Genomic DNA, 15,013 nt, shown 5'->3' with positions numbered 1-15,013 from the left:
GTTATGAGCTTGTCGCAGTGTGTACTTAGCAAACCGCGACCCACGTGCGAATCCACCCCGGCCACCCACCCCCGTCGAGGTGCACACCCTCCCTCGCGAAGTGCGCCCCGTTCGCCAAGTGTGAGCCCTGCCCGGGTGCGCGCACCTTGCTAGGGCGTCGGGTGTGCACCCGGCCCGGCCTACGTGCGTGCACCTGGACGGGGCGTCGTGTGCGTGCAGTGTCCCGTCTGCAACGCGGTGCCCACACACCACCTCGGGCGCAACGACCTGCGCTCACATGTGGGCCGAGTGCACCTTGGTGCATGTTCGGGGCGCCTCGGGTGCACGCTCGATCTTGCCCCGGTGCACCAAGGCGCTCGGTTTGCCCCGGGTGCGCACTTGGTGCAAGGTGGGCACCCAAAATAGGGATCAAGCACCAAAACACAAGTTTCGGGATGCAAAATGGGACCCAAGGACCACAAATGCGTTCCAAGACCCATGATGGGTCCACGAGAACAAAAATGTGTTCCGAGACTTAATAAACAAATATTGGGTTTTAGGAGAAGAAACATGCTCTGATGCCCAAAACGAGAATCGACCCCGAAAAGGCCACAGGCCAAAAGTGGGATGCGAGACAAAAAAAAATGGGACCCGAGGACCAAAATTGGGTTCCCAGGTCGAAGACAGGGCAACCGGACAAGAAACGACCTCTAAGGCTCGAAATGAGTCCCGACGACTAAAACTTGACAAGAAGCACCCATCAGGCACCCAACTCGACACCCATGGGATGCCGACCCACCCGGGCTTCCACCTAGCACACCTTGGCACCCACCCACCCTCGCACCCAACCTCGCACCCAACTTAGCACCTTTGAACCCACATTGGCACTCACCCTGACCCTGGCACCTTGGAACCCACATTGGCACTCACCTTGACCCTGGCACCCACCTTTGCACTCACCTTGGGACCCACCCTGGCTCCCACCTCGGCACCCACCCAGACACCCACCTTGGTTCCTTGGCACCCACCTTGGATCCTTGGCACCCACCCCGACACCCACCTTGGCACGCAACTTGGCTACTTGCCACCCACCTTGGCTCCTTGACGCCCACCCCGACAACCACCCCGTGACCTACCCTGGCTAGGGTTGGTGCACACCCACCCTGGTGCCCACCTTGGCACCCACCCCATGACCCACCTTGGCACGCACCTTAGTACCCACCCCGTTACCCACCCTAGGACCCACCCCGTGACCCACCTTGGCCAGGGTGGGTGCCTTGGTGCGCACAACTTGCCTGGGCTGCACACCAGGGCGGGCTCAAGATGGCACCCGCGTTCCGTTTTTTTCACTATCTTTCAAAACGGAAATTTTAAAATCTCGTTTTTTTTTTTTTTTTGCCTTTTCTGGAAATTAGTGAAGGCAGCGCATCAAAGGTGCGCAATGCTGGTGCGAACCCGGGAGCGCTCCGATGTGTGCTCCAAGGTGCGGCGTGCACGAAGTCCGAGCCCGGCTTGCCCCGGGTGCGCACCTCGCGTGCACCTTCGCCGGGGTGAGCACCTTGGCTGGGTTGCGCGCCCTGGTGCGCACCAAGGAGCGCTCTGAAGTGTGCTCCAAGGTGCGGCGTGCACGAAGTCGGAGCTCGGTTTGCCCCGGGTGTGCACCTCGGGTGCGCACCTCGCGTGCACCTTCGCTGCGGTGGGCACCTTGGCTGGGTTGCGCGCCTTGGTGGGCACCATGCAGTGCACGAAGTCGGAGCCCGGTTTGCCCCGGGCGCGCACCTCCGCCAGGGTGGGCACCTTGGTGCGCACAACTTGCCTGGGCTGCGCACCAGGAAGGGCTCAAGATGGCACCCGCGTTCCGTTTTTTTCACTATCTTTCAGAACGGAAATTTTAAAATATCGTTTTTTTTTGCCTTTTCTGGAAATTAGTGAAGGCAGCGCATCAAAGGTGCGCAACGCTGGTGCGAACCTGGGAGCGCTCCGATGTGTGCTCCAAGGTGCGGCGTGCACGAAGTCGGAGCCCGGTTTGCCCCGGGTGCGCCCTGGTGGGCACCATGGTGCGCACCAAGGAGCGCTCCGAAGTGTGCTCCAAGGTGCGGCCTGCACGAAGTCGGAGCCCGGTTTGCCCCGGGCGTGCACCGCGGGTGGGCACCTTGGTGCGCATGCCTTGCCTGGGCTGCGCACCAGGGCGGGCTCAAGATGGCACCCGCGTTCCGTTTTTTTCACTATCTTTCAAAACGGAAATTTTAAAATCTCATTTTTTTTTGCCTTTTCTGGAAATTAGTGAAGGCAGCGCATCAAAGGTGCGCACCTCGCTGCCCACCACGGTGCGCAACGCCGGTGGGCACCCGGGAGTGCTTCGAAGTGTGCTCCAAGGTGCTGCGTGCACGTTGTCGGAGCCCGGTTTGCCCCGGGTGCGCACCTCGCGTGCACCTTCGTCGGGGTGGGCACCTTGGCTGGGTTTGCCCCGGCTGCGCTCCGAAGCGGGGTTATTGGAGCGCCGCCTCTTTTTTTGTCGGAGCGTTTGGTGGGGTTTCTCGCATTGGCTCTTCCCAGGCCCGGTTGCCACCCTGGCGCGCACGAAGTCGGAAGTAGGGTTAATTGCCCGGGTGCGCACCTTTGCCAGGGTGGGCACCTTACCTGGGCTGTGCACCCGGGCGGGCTCAAGATGGCACCCGCGTTCCGTTTTTTTCACTATCTTTCAAAACGGAAATTTTAAAATCTCCTCTTTTTTTTGCCTTTTCTGGAAATTAGTGAAGGCAGCGCATCAAAGGTGCGCACCTCGCTGCCCACCTTGGTGTGCTCTGAGGTGCGCACCCGGGAGCGCTACGAAGTGTGCTCCAAGGTGCGGCGTGCACGTTGTCGGAGCCCGGTTTGCCCCGGGTGCGCACCTCGCCTGCACCTTGGCCGGGGTGGGCACCCTGGCTGGGTTTGCCCAGGGTGCGCTCCGAAGCGGGGTTACTGGAGCGCCCCCTCTTTTTTTGTCAGAGCGTTTGGTGGGGTTTCTCGCATTGGCTCTTCCCAGGCCCGGTTGTTGGGTGCGCTCCCACCCTGGCGCGCGCGAAGTTGGAAGTTGGGTTAATTGCCCGGGCGCGCACCTTCGCCAGGGTGGGCACCTTGGTGCGCACACCTTGGCTGGGCTGCGCACCAGGGCGGGCTCAAGATGGCACCAGCATTCCCTTTTTCTCACTATCTTTCAAAACGGAAATTTTAAAATCTCGTTTTCTTTTGCCTTTTATGGAAATTAGTGAAGGCATCGCATCAAAGGTGCGCACCTCGCTGCCCACCTTGGTGTGCTCCGAGGTGCCCACCACGGTGCGCTCCGAGGTGCCCACCACGGTGCGCAACGCCGGTGCGAACCCGGGAGCGCCCCGATGTGTGCTCCAAGGTGCGGCGTGCACGAAGCCGGACCCCGGTTTGCCCCGGGTGCGCACCTCGCGTGCACCTTGGTGCGCACACCTTGGCTGGGTTGCGCGGCCTGGTGGGCACCATGGTGCGCACCAAGGAGCGCTCCGAAGTGTGCTCCAAGGTGCGGCGTGCACGAAGTCCTAGCCCGGTTTGCCCCGGGTGCGCACCTTCGCCGCGGTGGGCACCATGGCGTGCACGAAGTCGGAGCCCGGTTTGCCCCGGGTGCGCACCTCGCGTGCACCTTCGCCGGGGTGGGCACCTCGGCTGGGTTGCGCGCCCTGGTGCGCACCAAGGAGCGCTCCGAAGTGTGCTCCAAGGTGCGGCGTGCACGAAGTCGGAGCCCGGTTTGCCCCGGGTGCGCACCTTCGCCGCGGTGGGCACCCTGGTGCGCACCATGGCGTGCACGAAGTCGGAGCCCGGTTTGCCCCGGGTGCGCACCTCGCGTGCACCTTCGGCGGGGTTGCGCGCCCTGGTGCGCACCAAGGAGCGCTCCGAAGTGTGCTCCAAGGTGCGGCGTGCACGAAGTCGGAGCCCGGTTTGCCCCGGGTGCGCACCTCGCGTGCACCTTCGGCGGGGTTGCGCGCCCTGGTGGGCACCATGGTGCGCACCAAGGAGCGCTCCGAAGTGTGCTCCAAGGTGCGGCGTGCACGAAGTCGGAGCCCGGTTTGCCCCGGGTGCGCACCTCGCGTGCACCTTCGCCGCGGTGGGCACCATGGCGTGCACGAAGTCGGAGCCCGGTTTGCCCCGGGTGCGCACCTCGCGTGCACCTTCGCCGGGGTGGGCACCTCGGCTGGGTTGCGCGCCCTGGTGCGCACCAAGGAGCGCTCCGAAGTGTGCTCCAAGGTGCGGCGTGCACGAAGTCGGAGCCCGGTTTGCCCCGGGTGCGCACCTCGCGTGCACCTTCGCCGCGGTGGGCACCATGGCGTGCACGAAGTCGGAGCCCGGTTTGCCTCGGGTGCGCACCCCGCGTGCACCTTCGCCGGGGTGGGCACCTCGGCTGGGTTGCGCGCCCTGGTGCGCACCAAGGAGCGCTCCGAAGTGTGCTCCAAGGTGCGGCGTGCACGAAGTCGGAGCCCGGTTTGCCCCGGGTGCGCACCTCGCGTGCACCTTCGCCGCGGTGGGCACCTTGGCTGGGTTGGGCACCATTGAGCGCTCCGAAGTGTGCTCCAAGGTGCGCACCATGGCCCTCCAAGGTGCGCAGCATGGCGTGCACGAAGTCGGAGCCCGGTTTGCCCCGGGTGCGCACCTCGCGTGCACCTTCGCCAGGGTGGGCACCTCGGTGCGCACACCTTCTCAATGTTTTCTTGCCTTTTCTGGAAATTGGTGAAGGCAGCGCATCAAAGGTGCGCACCTCGGTGTGCTCCGAGGTGCGAACCCGAGAGCGCTCCGAGGTGCCCACGAAGTCGAAAGTCGGGTTAATTGCATTGTTTTCCCCGGGTGCGCTCCGAGGTGCGCAACATCGGTGCGCACCAAGGAGGGCTCCGAAGTGTGCTCCAAGGTGCGCACGATTCGGAGCTCGGTTTGCCCGGGGTGCGCACACCTTGGCTGGGTTGCGCACCCTTTGTGCGCTCCAAGGTGCGCACGAAGTCGGAGCTCGGTTTGCCCCGGGTGCGCACCTTCGCCAGGGTGCGCACCTTGATGCGCACGCCTTGGCTGGGCTGCGCACCTTGGTGGGCGCCATGGTGCGCACCTTTCGTGCGCTCCAAGGTGCGCACGAAGTCGGAGCTCGGTTTGCCCCGGGTGCGCACCTTGGTGGGCGCCATGGTGCACTCCGAGGTGCCCAAGATTGGTGCGCAACAAGGAGCGCTCCGAAGTGCGCTCCAAGGTGCGCAGGTGCGCGCGAAGTCGAAAGTTGGGTTAATTGTCCGGTTTGCCTCGGGTGCGCACCTTGCGTGCACCTTCGCCAGGGTGGGCGCCTTGGTGCGCACACCTTGGCTGGGCTGCGCACCCGGGCGCGCACACCTTGGCACCCGCGTTTCCTTCATTTTAAATTTTTTTTTTTTACAATCTCTCAAGTGGGAAATTCTATAATCTCAACTTTTTTTGCCTTTTCAGGAAACTTTTGAATGGAGCGCATCATTGGTGCGCTCCGAAGTGTGCTCCAAGGTGCGCACCTCTGGTGTGCTCCAAAGCTCTCTCCAGCTGCGTGCACCTGCCCCGGCCGCGCACCCGGCCCCGCCCAGCTTCGCTCACCTGTCCCGGGCGTCTGGTGCGGAACCTTAGAGTAAGAAACATCACCGTGCACCTTGGCCAACGTGCGCGACTCGACCGAGCGCGCACTGGCCGAGGTGCACACCGATTTCACCTGGGTGCGCGCGCAGCACCTCGGGCGCACCGGGGTGCGCGCACAACGCCCGGGTTGCACCGTGGCCTGTGTGCTCGGGGCGCCTCGGGTGCGCGCTCGGTGTCGCCCCCGCGCGCGCGGTAGTGCGGGCAGCGCACCCCGGCCCGGCCCGGCCCCGACGAGAACGCAAACGGGCAAAAGGTTTATTCAAATAGCATTGCGACGCCCGGCGAAAAACTAAGAAAGGGTGCAACACCGGGACTTCCCGGGAGGTCACCCATCCCAGTACTACTCCGGCCCAAGCGCGCTTAACTGCGGAGTTCTGATGGGATCCGGTGCACTAACGCTGGTATGATCGCACCCGTTATGAGCTTGTCGCAGTGTGTACTTAGCAAACCGCGACCCACGTGCGAATCCACCCCGGCCACCCACCCCCGTCGAGGTGCACACCCTCCCTCGCGAAGTGCGCCCCGTTCGCCAAGTGTGAGCCCTGCCCGGGTGCGCGCACCTTGCTAGGGCGTCGGGTGTGCACCCGGCCCGGCCTACGTGCGTGCACCTGGACGGGGCGTCGTGTGCGTGCAGTGTCCCGTCTGCAACGCGGTGCCCACACACCACCTCGGGCGCAACGACCTGCGCTCACATGTGGGCCGAGTGCACCTTGGTGCATGTTCGGGGCGCCTCGGGTGCACGCTCGATCTTGCCCCGGTGCACCAAGGCGCTCGGTTTGCCCCGGGTGCGCACTTGGTGCAAGGTGGGCACCCAAAATAGGGATCAAGCACCAAAACACAAGTTTCGGGATGCAAAATGGGACCCAAGGACCACAAATGCGTTCCAAGACCCATGATGGGTCCACGAGAACAAAAATGTGTTCCGAGACTTAATAAACAAATATTGGGTTTTAGGAGAAGAAACATGCTCTGATGCCCAAAACGAGAATCGACCCCGAAAAGGCCACAGGCCAAAAGTGGGATGCGAGACAAAAAAAAATGGGACCCGAGGACCAAAATTGGGTTCCCAGGTCGAAGACAGGGCAACCGGACAAGAAACGACCTCTAAGGCTCGAAATGAGTCCCGACGACTAAAACTTGACAAGAAGCACCCATCAGGCACCCAACTCGACACCCATGGGATGCCGACCCACCCGGGCTTCCACCTAGCACACCTTGGCACCCACCCACCCTCGCACCCAACCTCGCACCCAACTTAGCACCTTTGAACCCACATTGGCACTCACCCTGACCCTGGCACCTTGGAACCCACATTGGCACTCACCTTGACCCTGGCACCCACCTTTGCACTCACCTTGGGACCCACCCTGGCTCCCACCTCGGCACCCACCCAGACACCCACCTTGGTTCCTTGGCACCCACCTTGGATCCTTGGCACCCACCCCGACACCCACCTTGGCACGCAACTTGGCTACTTGCCACCCACCTTGGCTCCTTGACGCCCACCCCGACAACCACCCCGTGACCTACCCTGGCTAGGGTTGGTGCACACCCACCCTGGTGCCCACCTTGGCACCCACCCCATGACCCACCTTGGCACGCACCTTAGTACCCACCCTGTTACCCACCCTAGGACCCACCCCGTGACCCACCTTGGCCAGGGTGGGTGCACCCACCCTGGTGCCCACCTTGGCACCCACCCATCCTAGCACCCAGCCTGTGACCGGGCTTGGAACCCAACCTTGCACCCGTCTTGGCCAGTGTGGGTGCGCACCCATCCTGGCACCCACGTTGTGACACACCCTTTAACCCACGCACCCTAGCAGCCACGTTGGCACCCACCTTGGAACACAACCTAGCAACTTGGCACCCACCCCGTGACCCACCTTGGCATCCACCATAGCAGTCGCCCACTTGGCACCCACCTTGGAACCCAAGTTGGCACCCACCTCGGCACCCACCTTGACACTTGTGGACCCACCTTGCCACTCACCCTAGCATCGACCCATCCTAGCACCCACCCTGGCACCTTTGCACCCTAGCACTCACCCATCCTAGCACCTAACCTGTGACCCACCTTGACACTCACCCTCGCACCCACCTTGGAACCCAACCTAGCACCCACCCACCCTGACACCAACCCTAGCACCTACCCACCCTTGCACCCACCCTGTGACCCATCTTGGCACCCACCCATCCTACCACTCAACCTATCACCCACCTTCTCACCCACCTTGGCATCCACCTTAGCACCCACCCACACTGGCACCTTGGCACCCACCTCGGGCAAGGTGGGTGCACACCCACCCTGACACCCAATTTAGAACCAACCGAGCATGTTACCCACCTTGGCACCCACATTGCAGCCCACCCTAGTACCCACCCTATGACCCACATTGGCATCCACACCCTAGCACCCAGGCACCTCGACACCCGCCTTGACACGCACCCTAGCACTAAACCTGTGACCCACCTTGGAACTCACCCTAGAACCCACCCACCCTGTGAACCACCTTGGCATCCACCTTAGCACCCACCCACCTTGGCACCCACTCTAGCACTCACCCATCCTAACACCCAACTTGTTACCCACCTTGGCACCCGCCCTCGCGTCCACCTTGAAACCCACCCTAGCACCCACCCACGCAGGAGCCCACCTTGGCACCCAACCTAACACCCACGCATCCTGGCACCCAACTTGTGACCCACCTTGGAACCCACCCTAGTACCCACCTTTGAACCCACTATATCACCAACCCACCTTGGCACCCACCCTATGACCCTCTTTGGAATCCACCCTAGCACGCACCCACCCTGGCACCCACCATGGAGCGCACCCTAGCACCCACCCACCTCGGCACGCACCTCAACACCCACCTTGGTGTGCGCACTGCGCCAACCTCTCAAAGACCCTATGTGGTGCGCTCCAAAGTGTACACCTTTGGTGCGCTCCAAGGTGCGCACCTTTGGTGCACACCGAGGTGCACACCAAAGTGTGCACCGAGGTGAGCACCAAAGTGCACTCCAAGGTGCACACCAAGGCGTGCACCTTTGGTGCGGTCAATGCAAACGAATTCGGAAGTTGGGGTCGATGTCCTAATCGCTGCTGCAGACTACACGTATGAGAATCGGACAAATAGCTTTATATAGGGGAGGTGTTGCGTTTGATGGGTCGACTCCCCTGGTTGTGTGCACTGCACCAACTTCAAAGACCCTGTCTTGTTTAAGAAGTCAAAAGTTGGGGTGGATGTCCTAATCATTGCTGCAGTCTACGCATGTATGAGAATCAGACAAATAGCTTATATAGGGGAGGTGTTGCATTCGGTGGGTTGACTCCCCTGGTTGTGCGCACTGCGCCAACCTCAAAGACCCCGCATAGCAGAAGAAGTCGGAAGTCGGATTTTGGTGAGCACCAAGGCGTGCACCTTTGGTGCGGTCAACGCAGACGAATTCAGAAGTTGGGGTGGATGTCCTAATCGTTGTTGCAGGCTACACATGTATGAGAATCAGACAAATAGCTTATATAGGGGAGGTGTTGGGTTTGATGGGTCAACTCCCTTGGTTGTGCGCATTACGCCAACCTCAAAGACCTTGTTTTCGTTAAGAAGTCAAAAGTTGGGGTCAATGTCCTAATGGCTCCTGTAGGCTACACATGTATGAGAATCGGACAAATAGCTTATATAGGGGAGGTGTTGGGTTTGATGGGTCGACTCCCCTGGTTGTGCGCATTACGTCAACCTCAAAGACCTTGTTTTCGTTAAGAAGTCAAAAGTTGGGGTCGATGTCCTAATTGCTCCTGTAGACTACACATGTATGAGAATCAGACAAATAGCTTATATAGGGGAGGTGTTGGGTTTGATGGGTTGACTCCCCTAGTTGTTCGCATTACACCAACCTCAAAGACCTTGTTTTCGTTTAGAAGCCGAAAGTTGGGGTCGATGTCCTAATTGCTCCTGCAGGCTACGCATGTATGAGAATCAGACAAATAGCTTATATAGGGGAGGTGTTGGGTTTGATGGGTCGACTCCCCTGGTTGTGCGCATTGCGCCAACCTCAAAGACCCTGCATTGCGGATGAAGTCGAAAGTCAGAGTTTGGTGTGCTACAAGGTGTGGTCGAAGGTGCTCACCTAGGTGTGCACCTTTGGAGCGCAGGAAAAGTGCCCTCCAAAAGTGCGCACCTTTGGAGTGCACAAAAGTGCCCTCCAAAAGTGCGCACCTTTGGAGCGCACAAAAGTGCCCTCCAAAAAGTGCCCTCCAAAAGTGCGCACCTTTGGAGCGCACAAAAGTGCCCTCCAAAAAGTGCCCTCCAAAAGTGCGCACCTTTGGAGTGCAGAAAAGTGCCCTCCAAAAAGTGCCCTCCAAAAGTGTGCACCTTTGGAGTGCACAAAAGTGCCCTCCAAAAGTGCGCACCTTTGGAGCGCAGAAAAGTGCCCTCCAAAAAGTGCCCTCCAAAAGTGCGCACCTTTGGAGCGCAGAAAAGTGCCCTCCAAAAAGTGCCCTCCAAAAGTGCGCACCTTTGGAGCGCAGAAAAGTGCCCTCCAAAAAGTGCCCTCCAAAAGTGCGCACCTTTGGAGCGCAGAAAAGTGCCCTCCAAAAAGTGCCCTCCAAAAGTGCGCACCTTTGGAGCGCACAAAAGTGCCCTCCAAAAAGTGCCCTCCAAAAGTGCGCACCTTTGGAGCGCACAAAAGTGCCCTCCAAAAGTGCGCACCTTTGGAGCGCACAAAAGTGCCCTCCAAAAGTGCGCACTTTTGGTGCGCACCAAGGCGCTGGTTCGGTCGTTGCAGGCGAGTTCGGAAGTTGGGGTCGATGTCCTGAGCGGAGGTGCAAACTACACAGGTGTCGGAATCGGACAAATAGCTTATATAGGGGAGGTGTATGCTTCGATGGGTCGACTCCCCAGGTTGAGCGCACCGCGCCAACCTCAAAGACCCTACGGTATGGATGAAGTCGGAAGTTGGGTCCGATGACCGATTCGATTAGTAGGTATGCTCATGAGGTCGGAATTTGGGTCCGATGACCTGCCATGTGCAGGAAGGCGAATGTTGGCACTGTGCGTTGCAAGGTGCACACCAAGGTGCTGGTGCGGTCTTTTTAGTCGAGTTCGGAAGTTGGGGTCGATGTCCTGATCGGAGGTGCAAGCTACACAGGTGTGGGAATCGGACAAATAGCTTATATAGGGGAGGTGTATGCTTCGTTGGGTCGACTCCCCGGGTTGAGCGCACCGCGCCAACCTCAAAGACCCTACGGTATGGATGAAGTCGGAAGTTGGGTCCGATGACCGATTCGATATGTAGGCATACTCGCGAGGTCGGAATTTGGGTCCGATGACCTGCCATGTGCAGGAAGGCGAATGTTGGCACTGTGCGTTGCAAGGTGCGCACCAAGGCGCTGGTTCGGTCGTTGCAGGCGAGTTCGGAAGTTGGGGTCGATGTCCTGATCGGAGGTGCAAACTACACAGGTGTGGGAATCGGACAAATAGCTTATATAGGGGAGGTGTATGCTTCGTTGGGTCGACTCCCCGGGTTGAGCGCACCGCGCCAACCTCAAAGACCCTACGGTATGGATGAAGTCGGAAGTTGTGTCCGATGACCGATTCGATATGTAGGCATACTCGCGAGGTCGGAATTTGGGTCCGATGACCTGCCATGTGCAGGAAGGCGAATGTTGGGACTGTGCGTCGCAAGGTGCGCACCAAGGCGCTGGTGCCGTCGTTGCAGTCGAGTTCGGAAGTTGGGGTCGATGTCCTGGTCAGAGGTGCAAACTACACAGGTGTGGGAATCGGACAAATAGCTTATATAGGGGAGGTGTATGCTTCGATGGGTCGACTCCCCGGGTTGAGCGCACCGCGCCAACCTCAAAGACCCTACAGTATGGATGAAGTCGGAAGTTGGGTCCGATGACCGATTCGATACGTAGGCATATTGGCGAGGTCTGAATTTGTGTCCGATGACCTGCCATGCGCAGGAAGGCGGAATTTGGGTCCGATGACCGAGTTGATGGCGTGCCATGCGCAGAAAGGCGGAATTTGGGTCCGATGACCGAGTTGATGTTGATGGCCCGCCATGCACAGGAAGGCGGAATTTGGGTCCGATGACCGATTTGAAGGCGTGCCATGCGCAGAAAGGCGGAGTTTGGGTCCGATGACCGAGTTGATATTGATGGCCCGCCATGCGCAGGAAGGCGGAATTTGGGTCCGATGACCTGACATACGCATGGAGTCCGACTCGGGGGCCGATGTTCGATTCGATGACTTGCATTGTGGGTAAAGTCGGAAGTTGTGGTCTTTGACCCGATTCGATGACCAGACTTCGGCTGCTTGAGAATCGGACAAATAACTTATATAGGGGAGGTAGTGTTCTCGAGCATCCTCCCCCCGTGCCCGTTTATGTCGATTGATGCTGGTGCTCGACTGGTTGGAGCGCTCGGATGCAAAAATCTTGCACCAGGATTTATCGATTGTGATGGACACGGCAAGTCTCCTGATTGCTATGCAGGAGCTCATCGTGAATCTCTATGCGGCCTTGGTATGGACTCGACCTGCGGAATGGTTCGGCAATGGTAGTCGCTCCAACACGTCCTTGCAATGGCCACAGAGGTGATTCGACTAGAGCTCCAGTCTAGCTTTTGGGTTGCTTGGCGGACTGGTATAGCCGCGATCGAGTTCCGGCCATGAACGTTTTAGATAGCTCTTGGGCTTTCTGGGACGGAAGTCGGAAGTTTGGGCTGTTGTCCGATTTGATGACCATTCTTCGGATGTGTGAGAATCGGACAAATAACTTATATAGGGGACTGTGTTGTCTCACGCAGCCCCCTCCGTGCCCCTCTATCTCGACCGATGTTGGTGCTTGAAAGGGTTGGGATCGCTCGGATTTATAAACGTGCACCACCATTTGTCGAGTGTGAGGGACGCGGCAGGTCTCCTAAATGCTATACGGGCGCTCTCTGAGAATCTCTATCCGGCCTCGACACAGACTAGTCTTGCTGAATGGTTTGGCACTGGTAGTCGATCCAACACGTCGTTGTTGTGGCCGCCTAGGCGATTCGATTCGAGCCCCCGTCTAGCTTTTGGGTTGCTTGGCGGATTTTGCCCTATCCGCAAGTGAGCTCGGTCCCTAAACGTTCGAGAAACCCGATTGCTATGCGCCGACTCTCTTTCTTGCGAGCCTCCATCTAGCTTTTGGGTCTCTACGGAACGGAAGTCGGAATCTGGGACCGTTGTTTGATTCGACGAGGCAGACTACGGTTGTGCGAGAATCGGACAAATAACTTATATAGGGGAGGTGTTGACTGGAGCATTCTCCCCCGTGCCCCTCTAACTCGACCAATGCTGGCGCTCGAACGGTGGTAGCGCTCGGATTTTCGTTGAGCGCCAGCATTGGTCGATTTAGAGGGGCATGCGAGATTCCCGAATGCTATGCGAGGGCTCTAACGGAAATGTCTATTGGTTTCGGTATGGATGCAATTGCGAGTGGTTCGGCAAAGGTAGTCGTTCCGATGCGTCCATGTCGTGGCCAAATCGATAATTCGATTTGAGCCCTCGTATAGCATTTGGGTCTCTCGATGTGATTCCGCATTCCAGTCCCTTTGGGCACTGCTTGAGCCGCATCCCAGGGGGTTCCCTTCCCAATAATCTGCCTCGCAACCCGATTGCTATGCGGTGAGGCTCCTCGGCCGCCTCGGAACTATCTGTGTATCAGACGCATCGCGGGATAAGGGGTTGGCAACGGTAGAAGCCCCAAGCGCGTCCGATGCTTGGACCATTCCGAGGCGGCCCTGAAGCCTCTTCCGTCTAGCCGTTGGGTCCTTCTCGCCGCATCCCTTGCCTCGCACCCCGATTGCTATGCGGTGAGGCTCCTCGGCCGCCTTGGAACTATCTGTGTATCAGACGCATCGCGGGATAAGGGGTTGTCACTGGTAGTCGCCCCAAGCGCGTCCGATGCTTGGACCATTCCGAGGCGGCCCTGAAGCCTCTTCCGTCTAGCCGTTGGGTCCTTCTCGCCGCATCCCTCGACTCGCACCCCGATTGCTATGCGGTGAGGCTCCTCGGCCGCCTTGGAACTATCTGTGTATCGGACGCGTCGCGGGATAAGGGGTTGTCACTGGTAGTCGCCCCAAGCGCGTCCGATGCTTGGACCATTCCGAGGCGGCCCTGAAGCCTCTTCCGTCTAGCCGTTGGGTCCTTCTCGCCGCATCCCTCGCCTCGCACCCCGATTGCTATGCGGTGAGGCTCCTCGGCCGCCTTGGAACTATCTGTGTATCGGACGCGTCGCGGGATAAGGGGTTGTCACTGGTAGTCGCCCCAAGCGCGTGCGATGCATGGACCATTCCCAGGCGGCCCTGAAGCCTCTTCCGTCTAGCCGTTGGGTCCTTCTCGCCGCATCCCTCGCCTCGCACCCCGATTGCTATGCGGTGAGGCTCCTCGGCCGCCTTGGAACTATCTGTGTATCGGACGCGTCGCGGGATAAGGGGTTGTCACTGGTAGTCGCCCCAAGCGCGTCCGATGCTTGGACCATTCCGAGGCGGCCCTGAAGCCTCTTCCGTCTAGCCGTTGGGTCCTTCTCGCCGCATCCCTCGCCTCGCACCCCGATTGCTATGCGGTGAGGCTCCTCGGCCGCCTTGGAACTATCTGTGTATCGGACGCGTCGCGGGATAAGGGGTTGTCACTGGTAGTCGCCCCAAGCGCGTCCGATGCTTGGACCATTCCGAGGCGGCCCTGAAGCCTCTTCCGTCTAGCCGTTGGGTCCTTCTCGCCGCATCCCTCGCCTCGCACCCCGATTGCTATGCGGTGAGGCTCCTCGGCCGCCTTGGAACTATCTGTGTATCGGACGCATCGCGGGATAAGGGGTTGTCACTGGTAGTCGCCCCAAGCGCGTCCGATGCTTGGACCATTCCGAGGCGGCCCTGAAGCCTCTTCCGTCTAGCCGTTGGGTCCTTCTCGCCGCATCCCTCGCCTCGCACCCCGATTGCTATGCGGTGAGGCTCCTCGGCCGCCTTGGAACTATCTGTGTATCGGACGCGTCGCGGGATAAGGGGTTGTCACTGGTAGTCGCCCCAAGCGCGTCCGATGCTTGGACCATTCCGAGGCGGCCCTGAAGCCTCTTCCGTCTAGCCGTTGGGTCCTTCTCGCCGCATCCCTCGCCTCGCACCCCGATTGCTATGCGGTGAGGCTCCTCGGCCGCCTTGGAACTATCTGTGTATCGGACGCGTCGCGGGATAAGGGGTTGTCACTGGTAGTCGCCCCAAGCGCGTCCGATGCTTGGACCATTCCGAGGCGGACCTGAAGCCTCTTCCGTCTAGCCGTTGGGTCCTTCTCGCCGCATCCCTCGCCTCGCACCCCGATTGCTATGCGGTGAGGCTCCTCGGCCGCCTTGGAACTATCTGTGTATCGGACGC

General features: G+C 59.8%; 1 non-coding gene across 1 annotated transcript; it reads right to left on the bottom strand.

Moving 5' to 3' along the window:
* Positions 1-5,915: 5,915 nt before the first annotated feature.
* LOC131865105 (5S ribosomal RNA) lies at positions 5,916-6,034 on the bottom strand. The gene has a single exon (XR_009363838.1). It is a non-coding gene; the product is annotated as a 5S ribosomal RNA (ribosomal RNA).
* Positions 6,035-15,013: the final 8,979 nt, after the last annotated feature.

This window comes from Cryptomeria japonica, unplaced genomic scaffold, assembly GCF_030272615.1.
Source record: "Cryptomeria japonica unplaced genomic scaffold, Sugi_1.0 HiC_scaffold_101, whole genome shotgun sequence".
Taxonomy (NCBI): domain Eukaryota; kingdom Viridiplantae; phylum Streptophyta; class Pinopsida; order Cupressales; family Cupressaceae; genus Cryptomeria; species Cryptomeria japonica.
This window is presented reverse-complemented; position numbering and strand designations above follow the sequence as displayed.